This window comes from Camelina sativa, chromosome 12, assembly GCF_030686135.1.
Source record: "Camelina sativa cultivar CO46 ecotype springtype chromosome 12, ASM3068613v1".
NCBI lineage: Eukaryota > Viridiplantae > Streptophyta > Magnoliopsida > Brassicales > Brassicaceae > Camelina > Camelina sativa.
Window position 1 is genome coordinate 13,124,637 of NC_141891.1, and position 18,959 is coordinate 13,143,595.

The following is an 18,959-nucleotide window of genomic DNA, read 5'->3' on the forward strand; positions in this document are numbered from 1 at the left end:
ACTGCCAGATCCACCCTGTACCGGTCGGGACACCTAAGCGAAAGGAAAATATCCTCCATCCGCTCCCTCCACTCATCCGCTACACTCGGATCGGTACTTCCTGAGAAATCCCCTGCTCCCACATGCCGCAGCTGCTCCATCATCCGAACATACTGAGCATCCACTACCTCGGCCCCCGGCTGCACACCTGCCTGCAAACCCGCTGCAGGCTGCACCACTGGAACCTGTCCACCACCCACTGGCGGCACTACTGGATCCTGCCCACCAACCACTGGCGGCACAACTGCTGGAAGTCGCTGCAAAGCCTGAGCTACCTGAGCTAGCAAGTCCATCAAGACATCCTCCCTGCCTGGAGCACCTCCCGCTGCAACCCCCACACCCGGGGCAACACCGTGACCGACACCGGGCCCATCCGCCCTGCCGTCACCCAAACCAGCCTGGTCTCCAGACACACTAGGATGAACCTGTGACTCCGCCACCTCCTCACTGGCCATGCTCTGGGTCACACTCACACTGGCCTCAGGAACCTGACCTCGTCCCCGACCCCGACCACGACCACGCACACGACCACGACCGCGACCAACAGCATCCTCACCCCTAACCATCTGTATCATCCAAGAACAGAAGGCTAAGCAAACAATAATTCTAATACACAAGAAACACAACTCACCGTGGAATCACAATCAGGCTCGAAGAGGATGTTCTAGGACTTCATGCCACACACAATTGCCAATCACACAATCAATTATAGCATGTAATCCTAAACATCAACAGCAAAAGCACAATGAACCCTAGACCTAGAACCGTAAGGGCTCTGATACCAAATTGAAACAACCCTTCCCGTTTTTTTTTTTTAATACCTTAATTTACTAGTGGTCCCATACCCACGAACATCCTAACATCAAACAATAACAGCGGATAACCAAATAAAATAATTCCAATAATAACCAACATAATAATCCAATAACATCATAATCCAAGCAAAGAAATAACCAAAAGCTAACATCCTACAATGTTCCTTTGACTTAATCTAGCAACCTAACAACAGCTAGACCACAATCAATCAAGTCTCTAGAACACCCCTTCATCATCGCCTTGATTCCACGATCACACTTTGCCTTTACCTGCACATCACAAACAACAATTGAGATGCGTAAGTATTATCATAAATACTTAGTGAGGCCGTCCTCCCATCTACTGGGTTATACACACAAGCATATGAGACTCCCAAGTCAACAAACAACAATAACACAATCAACATATCAAACCAGGAAAATAAGACTCGGCAGGTACTAGTGTCGACCGATGCTCAATCGGTGTCGACCGATGCTACAGGAACTTGTGTCGACCGATGCCGGAATGGTGACGATCGATGCTACTCGAGACGGTGCCGATCGATGCTCCACAAAAGTGGTATCGATCGACGCCTCTTCTGCAGTCACGATCTGCGCGAAACTCAGCGACGAACTCCGATCTCAATCAACACAGATTCGACTCCAAACACGTCTAATCATCTCGGAATTCACTAGAAATCACAAATACAATGTACCCAAGCAAGCAAACACCACAAATAACAAGGAATCACACAAAACAAGGGAGATCTCATGCTTAGATCAACCATGGTCAAGCACTCACCTCTTTCCAGGAAGATTCTGAACAGTAGGAACGAAATCCTCACTCCTAGCAAGCTTCTAACTCTTTCCCAGCTCCAAAACTCTCAAGAACAGCAAGTAATCTCCCAAACTTCTCCCAAAAGCTTAAGAACTCTCTCTCTCCTTTCTTTTTCTCTCAACAGCGGCGAGTAAAAACAAATAATACGACCTAGGGTCGTTTTCCCCCTTTTTCACACTATTAGGGTTTTAAATCAAACCAAACCGAACCAATTCGGTAATTAAATCAAACCCGACCAAACCGGAAAACATGGTGTCGATCGATGCCACCAAGGGTGTCGATCGACACCCACACCAAAAATACACAAATTGGTTCGCGGGCGTTACAGAATCAGTCTTCAACCAATTAACTCCAGATGCATGTTTTCATCCCCAAAACGCTCAGATTCCTTCCAAAGTCACCTAGAACCTGTAAAGACTCACAAAGGACTAAAAGGACTCTAAAAGCACACTTGGACCTAGGAAAAGACTCAAAACAATCCTAAAAACTATGGTTAAAACCGTATAAAATGTAGACACATCACCAGCCAATGCATGCCCCCTGACTGACCATTAGTGCTCCACCAAAAATTTGCAACTGCACTGGTAAGTTTGGATGTAATTGTTTTTGGTATCCGAAAACATGACATCACAAACGTCGGAACCGCAGTAGCAACTGATTTTATCATCACTTCCCTTCCCCCTTTCGAAAGCAAATTTGCTGTCCAACCATTCGTCCGACTCTGGATCCGTTCTCGGACGAAAGAGAAAACCTTGGTTTTAGCCCCACCCAAACTTTCAGGTAACTCTAGATATGACCCCATCCCACCCAACGTTGTAATCCCGAGAACATCCTGCAGCTCCGCCTTTGTTTGCTTCTCAATCTTGTGACTAAACTGGACCGAGGACTTTGAAAAATTTATTTGTTGGCCCGAAACAGATTCATGCTGAGTGTATTCTTTGGCCAAATAATATTATTTATTTGAATATAATTACATTTGTACAAAATAAAATCAGATTTTAATGGGCCGTAAATCTTAATGGACCATAAGTGTATAACTTTTGGTAAAAGTATATTTGGGTTTTTTTGAATATTTGATGCGGCCCACTAAAATCTTATCTTCTTCTCAATCGATTTTGGGAAACCAAAGAGACAAAAAAAAAAAGCCGAGATACAGAGAGAATTGTCTGATGTTGCGAAAGAATCGATTAGAGCAATATAGATCGGATATATCCGATAATCTCTGAAGCTTCTTCTATTCCCAGTTTGGAATCCCAGTTAAACCAACATGATCGGATTTATTGGATAATCTGTCTTTTTGTAATTCTCTGATTTTGACTTCAGTGGATAAGGTAATAAGTCGATCTTTTATTTATAGATTCGTCATTTCAATTATCAATATTCGATGTAGATTTATAATTTATTTGTTCTATTATGTATGTAGCGTCAATCTGGTTTCCAAAAAGATTGAATCGAATTTGGATCACCTTCTACATGTTTGAATTTATTTCCAATTGGTTATTTTTCTTTTTTTTTTGTTAGATTTGAATCAATCATTCTATACTATTGAATGTTCATGTATTCTTCTTTGTTGATTTGTTCTAAAAAAAACAGGAAACCAAACAAAGAAGTGTAAAATAAAAGATAAGCACAAAACCCTTTCGATTCATGTTTCTACATCTAGTATGATTTATTTCGAATTTATAATATTTTTGATATTGATTTCTAGTTTACTTGTTCTATTATGTATGTAGCATTGGTCTGGATTGGAAAAGGATTGGATCGATAAAGGATCTTCTTCTACAGGTTTTTTTTTTTAATAAATAGAATCAATATTATGATTAATATTGAATTTTTATGTTCTCCTCTTTGTTGGTTTGATCTCAGCTAAGGAAAACAACTAAAGAAGCGTTAATAAAAGATAAGGAAAAACTCTTTCGATTCATGCTTATACATCTAGTCTGATGAATTCAAACTCTAATATTTTGGTTTTGTTTGGTCAGTCTAAAATTTCCTTGAGTTAGACGGTCATTGGACTTGGCAATTGGATTGAAGGAGGTGTTAGTGAATACTGGTGTATCTATACTATTAATTGCTTTGCATAAAGTTTTCAAATGAAAGTGAAGTGACTTTAGTGCAGTGGCCAGGAGGGAAGTCCATTTGTAGAAGGCACCATCACACCCGGGATCGAGTCCCGGTTCCTACGCATTCCTACGAATGTAGGAATTTGGCTAATGGGCCGGCCAGTTGTGGCCTAATGGTTGACAAAAAAAAAGTTTTCAAATGAAAGGTAAGAAAGCAAATAAATTTTAGTTTAACCATTACTATAATGTTCATTTTCTTTTAACAAAACTAATGTACCATTTTTTATTTGTGCGAGTAAAACTGGTGTTGGCCTAAGTTTCAATAATGACAACAAAATGGGACGTATAGTAAAGAGGAAACCTATACACAATCCTGGTAAGTTACTATCCGGATAAGTTAATTAACTTTTAATTCAGTGTAAATTTGTGCTTTCTGCTAGTATTGTTAAGTAGTTATTTAAATTAAACTGTTTCTTTTAAGAGTTTATAACACTACAAGAAATTTGACTATTGATAGCGCCTGAAAAACGCTACCGTATCATATGATAGCGGTTTGGTAAACGCTATGTCATCGCCCGCGATAAAAAGTCTGACACTTTAGATAACGTTTTTATCGTGCTATTGAATTTTGATATACAATAACGTTTTCAGCGCGCTATTGAATGTTGATAAACAATAACGTTTTTAGCGAGCTATTGAATGTTGACAAAAACTATAACGTTTTTATAACCGCCATATTTAAGTGTATACAATAGCGATTATATTTCGTTATTTTTAGACTATTTACATTTTTATATTACTTTTTGTAGCATTCGTTTTATGCTATTTGTTTGGATTCCTGATTTACGACAAAATGAAGTGAAGAAGAAAACTTTTATAAAATAACATTAGGTTTTCAATCCAACTAACCAACATAATCCACACAATAGTTCAATAAGCCTTCCAGGTTTGTCTCTTCCTAACACCTGGCTCACAGCATCCTCTCTAATGCTAGTGCTAGCTGTAGATGCCATTTCACTATCAAGAGATTTTATTTTTTCCTGACACAAATAGTGAAAACAGAATTCATGTGAGTTCTATAAAACTAGTCCATATTCAATAAAGATTCAAACAAAACAATCCCATGTCACTTACAACAGTATCGACAAATATCTCTCTCACAGGTCTCCCATCTGAATGAGTGTGTCCTGCTATCCATACTTTGCTCCTTGACACTTTGCTTGGGTCTGAACTTTTTTTCTTCTGCAGTTAACAACACCACATCAGCTTTGCGTGAAAAATAACAGCAAATATTAACATCCACATACCATATCATCAGCTAGTCGAGTCATTCCTTTACGACTTGAGGTGTGTGGAATCTGCCCCTTTCTCAGTTCCCTGAATTTTTCACTTACAACCTATAAACAATCCCATAATCAATAAAGATTCAAACAAAACATATTCAAGCATTACAGATTTTGAAATACACAACCTGAAATTCTGCACTAGTCTTAGACTTCACCCACTTTTTCCAAGCTGCAACAGATTGGATGTTACTTGGTTTCAACTCCAGAACCTCTTTATTATTTAGTTTTCGTACTTTAGAGACAAGCTTAGACTTAGAAGACCGCCAAGTATTATTCATCTGCCCCAAAAGAAACTCTTTTTGCCACTCTTCAGTTACATTGAACCTTGCCTACAATATTTGTGAAACAGTTTAAACAACTTGATGATTAGTACACAGACTCATATAAGAGGTAAATTAGCAAAAGTAATTAGGAAATACCTGAATTTGCTCCCACATCATGTCTTTTATTTTAGGATCCAAATATCTCCAGTCATCAAGAAGAACTGGCACATGCTCTCTTACCAAAATACCCATGAAGGATGAAAGCAAGACTGATCCTCGACCTACATGTGCACCAAGAGAATTCCATTCAACTTCAATTTTCTCTTCATGGTGTTTAGCAACTCCACGCATTTTAGTTGGCCCTCTTGTTCTCCTTTTCTTGGTTTCCTGAGCTTCTCCAGCTGTTGATTGCACATTTTCTTCTAGATCAGCCTGCTGCTCTTCTAAATCTCCATTGACTTGCCATTCTTTTGGATCTAAACATCCTCCTAAATCTATCTTTAATTGGAAAATACCTTAGAACCTTTGCTGGAATCCCCTTATTCTCTTCACCGGTATTCATATCCCTGTCCCATCTGGAGATACCACATCTTGGACAGGTTTCAATATCTGCATATTGCTTCCTGTATATGATACAATCGTTCTTGCATGCATGTATCTTGTCATATCCAAACCCAAAAAATTTCAGAAACTTCTTCATCTCATCTGTTGATCTCGGTAACACATTGTCCTTAGGAAGCATTTCATGAACCATTTTGAGCAACTGATCAAAAAAGTTCTCCGACATACCGCTCTTCACTTTAATCCTGTAAAGCCCCATGATTGCAGATATCTTGGTGTAGTTGGGACAGATTGAATACAAAGGAGTTTCCGCATCTTGTAGCTTCTTTCTAAACTCAGATTCTTCTACACTATCAACATCATCATTCTGATCTTCACTATGGCTACTGGGCTTTGAATCACTATCAAAGAAGGCTGTTCTAATCAAATCATAAGCTTCAAACTCAGAGCTTGGATCTTCATCTGGCTGAGCAATTTTCTTATCACCATGAATGCTCCAACACGAATTCCTCTTGTATTTCTCATCCATTCCCCTAATCACTAGATGATCAAACATAGTCTCTATTCCTTGATGAGACAAATTCCGGCAATGTGTGCAGGGACATAGCATAGAACTAGGATTACCCAAACTTGTTGTTGCTGCATTCACAAAATTTCTAGCTCCTATCCCATACTCAAGGCTAGCCCTGTAAGCAACAAACATTAAAAAGTTCAATAGCATATCTCTGTTAAAAACGAATTTCAAGACCAAACATATACATAGAAAAGCTAAAACACTGTATTTCTGAAATACTGAAGCTTTCTATGAAAACAAGACTTCTGTGCAATGAAAAAACCGGAAATAATGTCATACCTTGGTAGCCAAACCCATGACTTATCCATCGTCCAACAAGACCGTAACTCAGCTCCACATACACTCAAATTTAAAACTAGAGAATCGAGTGTGAGAATCAGAGTGAACTCATCGTCCAACAAGACCCTATCAAAAAATCAACAAATCAGAGAACAAGCAAAGATAAAATTACCCACCCGGCTAATCTGAGTGTGAGAATCGAGTGTACTCCTTGATTAGGGTTTCCACCGTGAAATCGAGTTGAGAGAGAGAGAGATGGAGTTCCGAGACAGAGAAATCGAGTTGCGAGAGAGAGAGAAACCGAGTTCAAGAAGAGAGAAATAGCTAGAGACTGAGAAATCAATTGAGAGCCAGAGAAATCGAGAAAGAGAAACCGAGTTGAGGAAGAGAGAAATAGAAACTGAGAAATCGATTGAGAGCCAGAGAAATCGATTGAGAGGAAAAGTCGAGAAGTCGATTGAGAGTTTGAGAGTTTGAGAGTTTGAGAGTTTGAGAGACTGAGAAGTCGATTGAGAGGAAAAATCGAGAAAGAGAGAAAAATGAAAACCCTTTTTGCCTTAGATCTATTTTTTTTGCCTTAGGGAAATGACGAATTTTTTCCCCCTTTTAATTTCAATAGCGTTTACAAATTTTTAGGAACCAAATTTTGGCCCGCGTCAAATTTTAATTCCCGCTGTTAACCATAGATAGCGTTTACAAATAACCAAACGCTATCTTTAATATACGGTTCACTCAAAGATAGCATAAACATCAAAAACGCTATCCTTTTATGCTATCAATAGTCAAATTTCTTGTAGTGTAAAAGTTTACAGAAGTCCAAAACTCATCAAGAATATATATAAAAAAAATTATAAATAGTATGGAAAAAGTTTGAGAATAAACCTACTGATGAGACAGTAGGTTTTTTTCAAACATAAAAAGCCATACTAAATTATTAGATCACCATCCTAAATTTAAAAAACAAAAGGTTTGCTTTAAACCATACGAATCCATGAAACTCTTTCACTCATTTAGTTTCTCAACTTCACCATCCTCGGCAGTCTTTTCATTATGAAACCATCCTGTTATTATAACACAAATCAAATTATGTTTTCGGAAACCTCTTAGATTACAAATAAAGTATAGATTTATAAAATACCAATTAAAGTTAATCAAGAATAGTTACCTTCAAAAATGTGTCCTACATGAAACGACTCATTTCAAATTCTGAAAAACTTCCTTGAATACGACGTTCATTGTTTCCTTCTGAGGTTTTCCTTCTTTATCTACAATCAAAACCTTCAATCCTTTTTTATTAGTCACTCTTGAAACTGCCACATAAAGCTGACCATGTGAAAAACATGGCCTCAGCAAATACAATCCAACATAATCCAATGATTGTCCCTGACATTTGTTAATAGTCATTGCAAAAACAACAACTAAAGGTAACTGTCTTCGCTGCATTTTGAATGGTAGTTTAGTATCTGAAGGAGTGAGCAATATCCTTGGAATGAGTACTTTGTTGCCGACCCTGTCTCCTGTAATCACAATAGCTTTCAAAACAAACTCAGCCAATTGTGTGATCTGCAACCTTCTTTTATTCATTAGCCCTCCTCTTAGATCTATATTCCTTAACAACATTACTGGACAACCCACCTTCAATCTAATTTTATGATTTGGAACTCCAGATACCTTTAGGCTATTTAAGAAATCGGGTGTAAGCACTGGATTATTTTCAAAACGTTTATCAGCTGGATCAATAGAATCTAAACTTAGGTATGTTCTTTCCTCACCTACAAATCAAATTCCATGTTTATTAAGTGTTTGTATATATATTAGATCTTTGATAAAACGTAGCATGTTTTAAAAACAAATATTACTAACTCAAGCTGATCAAGCATGTACCCATTGATTATGTCAACACCATCATTGGTCGGACATAAGATTGCTCTTTCTTGAATGAATTTAGGATCATCATTATCTTTCAAACATTTAGGATCTCCATAAACCTCTCTGTTTATTACCTCAATAGGATCATCTGCCGATGTGATTAAAAACTCTTCGGGGATATCTATCATCACTTCACCATCCTTAGGTTCAGAAATCTTTCCATCACCAACTTTTAGTATCCATTCTGAGAAATCCTTTATCTCTTTAGCTGCTGTAGGATAAGTCCTACAGCAGCTAGTGCACTCATACATATTTCTGCTCTTCCTGCATTTGGGATGATGGGTAACACCTGCCTGAAACTCCACCAAATACAACAACTTTTCCACTAAAAGGTCGATTACCAGCTCCTTTTATAATATTTGACAAACTTCTATCTAACGATTCAAAACAGTGTTTGCTCATCATTGGAGCTTCGTCCCATATTATCAAAGATGCTTCTTCCACCAGTTGTGTTTGATCTGAACCCGGACTCATTGGACAAACACTACTTTCATGCGGATTAATAGGAATTCCAAACCTAGAATGTGCTGTCCTTCCACCTGCTAACAATAGAGAAGCAATGCCATTGGACACAACGTTTAAGACGATTGATCCTCTCGCTCTTAATCCTGTTGATAGAGTTTTATATAGGAAGGTTTTACCAATTCCACCAAATCCATAGACAAAGAACACACCACCCATGTCGTTATCCACTGCTTCCATGATCTCTCTATATATGTTTTTTTGCTCGTCTGTCATAGACTTTAACCATGAATCATGTTTTTCTTGCTGCTCTTTCCGGTCATAGTCTCTCTCATCAACAATCAACACATTAGTATCATCAATGATATCTTCTGGAAGTGTAGGCATTGTCGCAAAGGCTGACAACCTTGTTCAATTGCTCTTTAATATGCTGTCTATATCTAGTAAACCAAACCTCTACTTATCGTCATCGGATAGAATAAGATCTTCACAAAATCCAAAAGTAATTTCAAAATCAGACCTAGATTATAACTCACACATAATAGACACTGTAATGATTATAAAGATTGATGTTTTACCTGGTCGGTTAAAGTATTCTCTCCGTCTCATCTCTATATCTTCAGTTAAAAGAGACCATGTTTTTTCCCAAACAACTTCTGGCTGAGATAAACTAAAAGATTGGAGCATTACAGCGAATAGACGACGTAAGTAGTTTACAGTACTCCAAAAACTTGTTATGACTATATCATCTATATATTCTTGATCATTGTCTAGCAACCCCAAAGCAAAACATACCTCTTTGTAAGTTCCATAGACGACTCCTTTAACAGTTTTAATGTCATCAAAGCACTCAGGTCCTATGACAGTATTAAGAAGGACTCGTAGATAATATCCATCTTCGAAACCAATTGGAACATATTTAATCCTTCCAATCGCCGTACCTGGTCTCTTTCTTAAATTAAACTTCTTTTTCTTCCCATCCCATGTGAAAAACTCAGGGATTTGCGCATACGTTTTTGTTTTCGCCAATGAGCTAACCTTGCACAACTCAAACCAAGCGAGGAACATAGAATTCACTAACTCCCCCCTCTCCAAAACTGCTTCTACTTCATCATCACCCTTGAAATATATTAGGTGCTTCCCTTCTAGGTGAAAAGACAACCTTTGAACTGATGTGGACCTGTAAGTTATGAGATTTTTTTAATATTCTCCAACCAGCTTTGCAAGCTGAAACATACTTGCCATTTAAAATTTGGTCATCATAAGCTAAATTTTAGTCGAATTTCTGGTCTGATTAGGTATGATCAAATAATACAGATAATCTAAATACTTACCTACCATCGAAGAAATCTTTTATTTCATCAACAGTACCACTACCTTCAGTATTTTGAACCGGAGTCTCCTTTCTTACTTTTTTAGCTTTCTTGTTCTGTACTTTTTTCTGTCGATGATGGCTCAACAACTACTGAGACACGATCAGGCCCTTTAGTAATGTAATTAAATAAATATTTGATAGAACCTGTTTGGTTGCACCACTCAACATTAAGATGAGCCCAATATCTTAGTAACAACAGTTTGTTATATGGAATAACATAGCGATTGTCACACTTAAAATCATTCTTCTCAACAAAATGTTTTGTTTTCCGTCTTCTGTAAACTGGAAATTCTTCTTTATCAACTGTTGTCTGATCAACATGTTTTTTGGGGAAATACTTTGTACATTTCCCTTCGTCCATACATGGTGAATTCATATTGGCAGCCCCACATGGCCCGTGAATCATCATTTCCTTAACCATCTCATAAAGCGTGGGTTCTTTATGCTTGTCTGGATTTCAGCGGATATAATCTTGTCGATGTCTTCTGATTTTGGTAACCTTGAATCTGGGTGCATCCATAACAAAATGTGCGCATGGGGAAGTACTCTCTTCTGGAACTCAATTGTATACATTGCTAAAAACACGCAAACAAATCCATATTAATAGAACATCAGGAAGTTAAAAAAATGTATAAACACAAATAGATTCATACAGAGACTTACATGAAACTGTCCGTCCTAACATATGTTTTTTTTTGTTAGATCATCCATTAAAGAGTTGAGCTTCATCTTGAACACTCTGCTAATAATCTCAGGCCTATCATCAATATTCAGTTTTCTTGCTTCACAAAATCGAACCAGCTCAGGCCATTTAGGATTGCAAGTGAATGTAATGAATAGATTAGGAAATCCATAATACTTACAAACTGCCATTGCATCTAGATACATATTTCTCATATATCTAGGTCCACCAACAAAAGAAGCTGGCAAATAGCACTTGGTCCCTTGCTCATTCAAATCTGTGTTTCCTTGATTAGCAGCATCCTTCACCGTATTATAATTAGCATCCCTCAAAGATGACTGATTTAGCTTGAGAAAAGTTAACATGTTAGTCTATATAGTCGTATAAGCATTTACTAAGAATTGCTGGAACAATCTTTTGGACATTAACAGACTATGTGATTCATTATTCCTCTTTTGTATACGGAATGCAAACCATTGGTGCATACTGATGCACTTCCTCTCTTTCTCTGGATATCAATTTTTTTGATTTTTTTTTGCAACCACCAGGTCCTTTTAGTATTCATGGTCTATAACCATCATCACCCTTAGGAAACAACAAAGGATATTGTAGAGCAAGATAGGCTGAATGTATTTCACTTATTCTTTGTAATTCTCCTGATTCTTCAATCACAATGTCCCGAGTAGGCATTGCAATATGGAAGTCTCCTGGAATTAATGCAGTAACCTCTGATGAAGTCAATACATCATAGTTTTGTCCGTCTTTTTGACGATCACTAACAATTCTCATGTGAAAACTTTCTTCAGGATTAGTATCTAGCCGCTCTTTAGCTGATCTAAAGTTTTCAACATAAGGGTTCACAGCATCTAGCATCTTGATTATAGCAGCAATCACTTCATGTCTTAACTTCTGTTTCTTTTTATATTTTCCTGAATTTTTTGCTTTACTGAAAAAAGAAAACAATCAGTCAACTATTATATTTTATAATAGTTTAGATGTTTACTAGACATCAGTGTTTAACATACCTCAGAATGCCAGCTCTGTTTTCAACCTCATTCTCTGTATCTACAATATACAATTGTGAAAACTTTGGAAAATCACCGTCTGTAGGCTTCAAACTACCAAGTAGATGATAGTTCTCTCCTTGTATTTGGAACATATTAGGACCACGACCTTTCACAACTGAGTTTTCGCAACACCCACCAAGTGAGGTGAATGAAAAAATTATGTTGTATGCTCTGATATTTTCTCTGAAATGTCTACTCAATTCGTCATCATTTGTTAACAAAGCAAATAACAACTCAGGCTGATTATGTAGAAATGGAAGAACAGATCCTTGCAAACAACATTGTGTGAAAATAGGATTTTTATCCCTCTTTTGCCTATTAATCCGCTCCCATACCACATAGTAGCTCCACAATATGAACATGTAAAATCAGGGTCGCCATGGTCAATATACTCTATATATAGTATAAAAAATTTGTTAATATTAGATAAAACCAACAACTTCGGCATCTGGAAAATTATAAGAACACATAAACAGATGATATCTACCTGACCCTTTTTTGTAGCTTTAGGTGTAGGAGTCTTTTTTGACTTGGATCCAAATACTTTTATCAAACTTTCATCTAATATGTCCAAAATCTGATATCCGTTGATAACATGTGCAGGAACATCTTCAACCCCATTTTTGCCTTCTGAGTCTACTGAATCACCATCGTCCGAACTGCTACTGCATTGGTATGTTTGTTGCTCTTTATCTCCATAAGCATCTTTATTTTCCATTTTCAAATGAAGTTTGTATTAAAAATAAACTTGCAACCACGTAAAATCAATATTTATGTAAATCACATATGACTTCTTACTCGTGTTCATTCCTCTTTGTATTTGTTGGTTGTGGATGCATTCATCTCCTTCTGTGAATGTTGCAGTTCGAATCGGAAGAGCATTTGGTTTCTTTTGCCTAGCAAGGAATTTTGCAAGACGGAACTGTGTTTTTTGGTCTAGTAAGTAATACTCCTTTTGATGCTATAACAGAGACAAATTAGTTAATTATTACAGTAAAGATGATTACCTACTAAGTGAGCAGTCATTATAAACTTTCAAATCACTACTGTTGATAATAATTATATGTAGTACCTTGTTTGCTATTTACTGATGGAGGACTAAGTTGTTTAAATATCCTGCTGGTTTGTGTTTCTTTGTTAGGTGGAGTATCTTCAGCAATTTGTGAATGGTTGGGCAAGGTAATATCATGAGAAAGGTTCGGCAGCAATGATGTGATCCCAGAATCTTCAATCGTTCCTGAATACGTTTAACAATTTGGTTTAGCTATTAGACGATAGCTTTTATATTCAGGGTTCTTTATGAACTAACACGAACCTTGTTTAGTCATTGCAGATTCAAGCTTCCCATCTTTGATACTTTGGTGTGTAGCTTTCCGTTTTGTTGCTGCCGCATGTTTGTCACGGTTGGGACCGCCAAACAGGTTTTTAATATCTGCCAACACTGGTCTTGATTTAGATGTAGTCCTAGTAGAAGATCCTATTAAAATAAATAGTTTTAGATAACATGTTTATATAATTTCTAAGTATCTTTAAACATATCTACTATGGTCATACCAGATTGGAAGCTAAGCACATGTAGGAGATTTGGGTGAAGCTGAGAAACTTTGTTTGCATCATCAGGTTTGTGATTCAAACCGTTGAAAATTCTTTTGAAAACTGCTTCAAGTTGAATGATTGCACCTTGATTACTGACTGTATTAGGATTGAGGTTTTCATCATTGAACTTTGACTTGAGCCTTTTTGTAAAACTGCTTTGTGTGTTCTTTTGAGATCTGCATTGGAGTTCATTTTTTCTCTTCTTCATGTTCACAATTTAAAAATGAATTTTTCCACAATGGTATACTTATTATATGAACTTTAGTTTTTTAAAACCTTAAAATCTGAAGAATTAGTTATGGCATATCAATTTAGTTGTTTAGAAAGCATCTTAATTTCTGAATTGATTTATTCCCATAATTAGTTAAACAAACATAATTTCCTTTTTTCCGCCTTAATATTCTGTGATCATTGCTAATATTGTTTTACTCGTAATCTTCAGAATTAGTTATGGCATATTAAATTAGTTGGTTAGAAAGCATCTTAATATCTGAATTGATTTATTCTCATAATTAGTTAAACAGACATAAATTCCTCTTTTAAGCCTTATTATCTGTGATCATTGCTAATGTTGTTTTACTCGTAATCTACTCGGTTAGGGAACAAATTTTCTGTGATTTTCTTTGATCATCTTATTTAAAACAATTTTCTTTCGACACTTCCTAAGTAATTTTTAACAAACTTTAATTATTGTTTGTTCTATGTGTTTAGTTAGGAATTTTTATTTTCTTTATGTTCTGTGGTTTTTATTTAATTATGCTTACGTATTTTAAATTATTCTACTAAACTTGTTCCTCTATGTAGGATTATCAGTTCTTCGCAAAGGTCTTGGTACATTCAGGTTGATATTGTTTCCCCAACAGGTATGTTTGAGTAGACTACATTCATTTTTTTTTCACTCATGTTAATAATACCAGTAAGTGTTTTTAAGACAATGCGTTTTTTGTTTTTTTTGTAAATCTCATTAAAATTAAATGTAACAACGAAAACTTAGAAATGTCTAGCATGGAAAAAAGCTTAAACTTAGCCTATTCGAAACGAATATTCTAAGTTAAAACTAAAAAAAACCATCCTAGTTTATTTCATGCTAAACAGAAAACCAACTAATCATTTAAAACACTTCACGATCCGCTTCAAAACTTAAGGCCCCGCGTCTTCCTCTCCTTGAATCTTGTCTTCCTCTCCTTGAATCTTTTCATCCTCTCCTTGAATCTTTTCCTTCGCTTCTTCTATTGCCTGATTGATTGATGGTAGACACTGCTTCTTTGATGTTGAAGATTGTGATGTGGCATCATCATTCGAATCCTCTTTACGTTTTGATGAGGGTGTGGTCACAGATGTCCCAATAACATTGCTATTCGTCTGATCCTGAAAATTGAGATGTTAAAATTAAAGAACATGTCTCATTTCTTTTTGGAAAAAACTTAAAGAAAACGTTTTCTACCTGAACTTCATTAGAGATCATATCAGTAGGATCATTTTGTATGTCCGACTCTTCAATATTATCAAAACATCTACTGTTGTCACCCATCTCAACGTAGGACACCTTATAAGTCTTTTTACCATTAACAATGTTAGAGGTTTCAACAGAAGCTAGGAATAAGAATAACTTTCCAACCAAAGCTTGCAAAGCAGGTGGCACAATAGTAGGATCCTGAATCTGGGAATATATTAATAGTAAAGTTTGTTTGAATTGGCAATATCATGAGGAAAATGGTCAATTGAAAGCTAAATAACAATCAGTTACCTCATCATATTGACCCCCAAATACATCTGTAGTAGTCTGATTGACTATCTTGATAGCATTGTTGTCAAAAAGAATAAACTTTGTCTCACCAGTGCTATCCATGACATCAAGCACGAGTTTATACCTAGCATAGGCCAAATCAATAACCAAAGGATTAATAAACATTTCCTTGATCTATATGTTAACACAGCTATAAATATAAAGATGCAGAATCAAGTACCTGCATAAAACCTTCGAAACATCTTGGTTGCAACTCTTGCACTCAAAGAGACTTTTTGTTTTTGGTAATGATTTCATTCTCTTTTTTCGGTATCAGAAAACATGTTCCCTTACACTTAACACAGATAAAATAATACCACCCGAACTCCATATCATTGTTGTAGATACTACAATAGATTTTGAATTTCCCCTCCTATGACACATAATAGCAAATCAGAAATGTTTCAAATCAGAACTATATCTAGTTAATAACCTATTGTAATTACCATATGAGCTTCAAGAAGATCTGATATAGAACTTCGTGGGAACTGGTTGATGTTGAAACAACCCTTTCCGTTTTTTTTTTTTTTTTAATACCTTAATTTACTAGTGGTCCCATACCCACTAACATCCTAACATCAACCAATAACCACGGATAGCCAAATAAAACAGTTTCCATTCAATCCAACAGAATTCCAACTTTAATAACCCAATACTCAATAGCAACATAATCCAAATAAAGAAATAACCAAAAGCTAACATCCTACAATGTTCCACTGACTTAATCTAGCAACCTAACAACAGCTAGAACACAATCAATCAAGCCTCTAGAACATCCTCCCCCTCATCGCCTTTGATTCCACGATCACACTTTTCCTTTACCTGCACACCACAAACAACAATTGAGATGCGTAAGTATTATCATAAATACTTAGTGAGGCCATCCTCCCATCTACTAGGTTATACACACAAGCAAATGAGACCCTCAAGTTTAAGCAAAACAAACAACACACAACAATACATCGAACCAGGAAAAGCAAGTCTCGGATAAGACTAGTGTCGACCGATGCCAAACGATGTCGATCGATGCTACAACAAAGGTGTCGACCTATGCCAAACAGTGTCGACCGATGCCCCTCAAAATGGTGTCGACCGATGCTCTTGAGTGTCGATCGATGCCTCCTCTGCAATCACGATCTGCGCGAATCCGAAAGTCGAACTCTCCTCCCAAATCATCTCGAATCCATCTCAAACTCAACCAAACGACTCGGAAATCACTGGGAATCACAAAAGCAACGAACCCAAGCAACAAAACAACACAAACAGCAAAGAAACACACAAAACAAGAGAGATCTCATGCTTAGATCAACCATGGTCAAGCACTCACCTCAAGAACAGGAAGATTGGATTGAGAAACGTGGAAAACAACACCTCCAGAAGCTCCCCCTTCGTTTCCAGCAACAGATAACCCTCCTACAGCTTCAGATCTCTCCAAAAACTCCAAGAACAAGCCCAGAAAATCCCAGAAACGTTTTTCCTCTCTTTTCTCTCTTTCTTTTCACTCAACGGCGACAAATGAGACTTTTTGAAACCCTTCTTTCGTCCCAGACACTTAACACACGATTAGGGTTTTAAATCAAACCAAACCGAACCAATTCGGCAATTAAATCAAACCCGACCAAACCGGAAAAACATGGTGTCGATCGATGCCACCAAGGGTGTCGATCGACACCCACACCAAAAATACACAAATTGGTTCGCGGGCGTTACAGATCTAATCATCATTCTCATGTTTAGGCTTTAGACAATCACAATTCCTTTCACTGAAAGTAATCTTCAAATCATCTTGTGGCAGCCTGTTTAGTAGTCAGAAAACAATTGCATAAACATTAATTTCTATATTAAATATAGTACATTGATGCAGTAGTATAGATTAGGAAATGTGGAATAGTACTTGATTACAAAATCTTGAACAGCAGGGTAGTCTTCGGCATTGATTAGCAGCAACGACATATCAAAGGCATTTGAAATTGTTCTATCTCCTACAAATATTAGATAGACAGCATTAAGAACCCTACACATAACTCCGTAAATACCAAGTACAAATACTATATAAATACATACCATTGTATGTGTTAATCATTCCACAGCGGATCAAACAGGTGACTATTGCCTCATTTGCCTCATGACATGCTGTCCACATTTTGTCAGCAAACTTCCCCCAAAGGGTGCATGACAAACGCTGGTCACTGTAATACCACAAAATTTAATACACACGTTAGTCACTGAGATGATTAGTTAATAGAGAAATTAGATAATATAGTCTCGTTACCTTGTATCTCGAAGGATGACCTCTAATCTCTTTTTGGGTTTGTCATTAAGCTCTGAGGTTTTCATTTCGCCACACAAAACAACATGTCCAACAACATCTAAAGTAGGGAAAATTATGTTATTCAGGTAATAACATAGGATAGTAATTCAAACCATTAATATATAACTAAACCATATATTAGTGTACCAATTAGAATGTTTTCATTCAAACCATCTTCAGCGAGTATGTTATCGAATGAAACTAGATCCAAATAAAAATCATTTGAAACAGAATCACATCGGCTTATGATGGTGGAGTTCATGATGGTCATTTTGTATTGATGCTTTGTTGCCCGTAACTTCCCTGTTGATCTTGACAGCTGAAAGTTCTCAATAATTCGCCAGTCACCAAAAACAATAAGTCTTTGATGTTTGTTGAATTGCTGCTTCTTAATAGTAGCATGAATGATGGAACCCTATAACAACATAATTGAAAAAAACATTAAAACATTAGTTAACTTTCTTGTATGAAGTAAATATGTTTATAAGTTATAAGGAGAAATCGAGAAACTTACTTGGAAATCAGCCAAAATCATCTCTATAGTTTCTTCCGCGTATGTCGTGTATTGTTTCCATGTGTGGACGATCTTGACTCGGATCTTCCACGTTGTCTTGTAGGTCTTGAGATCCAAAACATGTGTGAATCCATTTGTCGCAACCATGACTTATTCGAAGGTAAATTTCTATTTTGTTTTCGTATGTTTGATGAGTTTTAAGATTTCCAATGTATTCTATGGTTTATATAGATATTTGAAGTTGGGTTTGGTTTAATGGTAGAATATTCGATGCAATGAATATAAGATATTCTGTTCTTGATTTGATTTTGGGTTTGATACGATATAGTATAGTAAGAAGCGGGATTCGATACAACTATTTCTGTTTTTAGTTTTCATGATTGATATATACTATTAAATAAGTCATTATAAAAGGTAATGAATTCGAAATGGTTGTTGTGATTGTTTGATAAGAGAATATTTGTGATTAACTGTTAATAT

At 36.5% G+C, this 18,959-nt stretch overlaps 1 long non-coding RNA gene and 1 pseudogene across 1 annotated transcript; one reads left to right on the forward strand and one right to left on the reverse strand.

The window, feature by feature from the left end:
- The first annotated feature begins 3,908 nt into the window (after positions 1-3,908).
- Positions 3,909-18,645, forward strand: LOC147930475 (uncharacterized). Its single transcript, XR_015574107.1, has 8 exons — positions 3,909-4,110; positions 12,876-12,945; positions 13,137-13,211; positions 13,414-13,468; positions 13,606-13,693; positions 13,830-13,892; positions 14,673-14,731; positions 18,583-18,645. It is a non-coding gene; the product is annotated as an uncharacterized LOC147930475 (long non-coding RNA).
- LOC109127940 (uncharacterized) lies at positions 7,952-12,720 on the reverse strand (annotated as a pseudogene).
- Positions 18,646-18,959: the final 314 nt, after the last annotated feature.